Below are 2500 nucleotides of genomic sequence, written 5' to 3'. Positions count from 1 at the left end.
TATTAGATATCTTGCTGCAGCTCAGTTTTCAGAGATACATTCTACTCTCATCTGACTCACTCATATTCAGAGAGAGTTCAGATAACATAAATGGATAACCAGACTGAAATCTCGTGCCCGTTAGCCAATCACTGTTGGCGTTGTGAGAACGCTAAACATGTTGAGCTGACGACGCACAAGATGCCGGTCTGGCATTCCATTTAAAGTCTCTGAAGTGTCTCTGAATATGAGCATGTGTCAGGTACTACACTGACCTTAAAGTACATTATTGTGATGTATCACTTCTGGTGGAAATTCTTGATGATTCCAGCAGATTGACCAAATTACAACATTTATACTGATTAACTTCTTAAGGGTTGTAGTATCAGTTGAAAATAATTTTAGTCATATATCCATTTTTATTGGCTTAGTTATGGAGGGTAGGAAGTATATATTGATTCATTGCAACCAAGTCTAACACTCCCAGAATGATTGAGATGAGTTAGAATGGAGAATGTGTGAGCTGGAACATTGAAGAAGTGTGAGGGAATGAACGAAGGTGGGATGAATCTGGTTTTGACGGGAGTGTCAGTAAAATGGATGCTGTACCGGGGCAAGAGAGAGGGGGCAGTTGATATATAACCTAGCATGAAAAGAGAGAGTGTATGACTCTTACCATATGATAACAAGTAGGTGAGTTTCCTTATATCAATATTCATATCTTGTCATCGTCCTACTCCTCCTTGTTATCATCATCATCATCATCATCGTCTTCTTCATCTTCATCTTCATCTTCATCTTCATCATTGTTATTGCTATATTTTTTGCAATAATGATAATTAGGATTACAATTGTGTTTATTATTGTTATTATTACTGATATTTTTTTTATTGTTTATATTGTTATTGTTATTATAATCATCATTATCATCATTGTTATTATTATTATTATTATTTTAATTTTTATTACAATTATTACTATTATCATTAGCAAGTGCATTGGCACTGGCATTGTCATGGTCTCTGGCACTCTCTCTGTTATTGTTAATGTAATTACTGTTATTATTATTATTAATATTATCATTATCATTATCCTTATCCTTATCATTATCATTATTATCGTTATCATTATAATCATTATCATTATTATCATTATCATTATCACTATCACTATCATTATCACCATCATCATTATCATTATCATTATTATTATTATTATAATTATTATTATTATTATTATTATTATTATTATAATTTATTATTATCATCATTATCATTATCATTATCATTATCATTATAATCATAATTGTCTTTGTCTTTGCCGTTGCTATTACCATTACCATTGCCATTGTCATTGTTACTATTTTTAATGATATTAATGATAATAATAGTAATGATAATATTGTTATTGTTATATCTAATATCAGTATTGTTTTTGTTGTTCTTATAATTATTATCGTTATCATTATCATTGTTATGATGATTAGGATTACCGTTCTGATTCTTATTATTGTTGTTGTTATTATTGTTATTGTTATTAATATTATTATTATTATTACTTTTGTAATTGTGAGTATCACTATTATTGTTATTATTACTGTTATTGTTATAGTCGTTATTGTTATCATTATTATTATTATTGTGGTGGTTATTGTCATTATTATTATCATTGTTATTATTGTTATTATTGATATTATTATTATCATTGTTATTATTTTTATTATTATTATTATCATTGTTATTATTGTTATTATTATTATTATTGTTGTTATTATTGTTATTATTATTATTATTATTATTATTATTATTATTATTATTATTATTATTATCATTGTTATTATTGTTGTTATTATTATTATTATTATTATTATTATTATTGTATTATTATTAATAATATTATTAATAATATTATTAATAATATTATTAATAATATTATTAATAATATTATTAATAATATTATTAATAATATTATTAATAATCATAATATTATTAATAACATTATTATTATTGATAATATTATTATTATTGATAATATTATTATTATTGATAATATTATTATTATTGATAATATTATTATTATTGATAATATTATTATTATTGATAATATTATTATTATTGATAATATTATTATTATTGATAATATTATTATTATTGATAATATTATTATTATTGATAATATTATTATTATTGATAATATTATTATTATTGATAATATTATTATTATTGATAATATTATTATTATTGATAATATTATTATTATTGATAATATTATTATTATTGATAATATTATTATTATTGATAATATTATTATTATTGATAATATTATTATTATTGATAATATTATTATTATTGATAATATTATTATTATTGATAATATTATTATTATTGATAATATTATTATTATTGATAATATTATTATTATTGATAATATTATTATTATGGATAATATTATTATTATTGATAATATTATTATTATGGATAATATTATTATTATTGATAATATTATTATTATTGATAATATT

General features: G+C 20.8%; 1 protein-coding gene across 2 annotated transcripts in view; it reads left to right on the top strand.

The window, feature by feature from the left end:
- oxt (Xylosyltransferase oxt) overlaps window positions 1–2500 on the top strand; it is a 34357-nt gene that overhangs the window by 699 nt on the left and 31158 nt on the right. The gene's annotated exons all lie outside the window — the stretch shown is intronic.

The sequence above is a fragment of the Penaeus vannamei genome, chromosome 36 (assembly GCF_042767895.1).
Source record: "Penaeus vannamei isolate JL-2024 chromosome 36, ASM4276789v1, whole genome shotgun sequence".
In the NCBI taxonomy this organism is placed as follows: Eukaryota; Metazoa; Arthropoda; class Malacostraca; order Decapoda; family Penaeidae; genus Penaeus; species Penaeus vannamei.
Note: the sequence above shows the minus strand (reverse complement) of the source record. Positions and strands in the feature narration are given on the sequence as shown.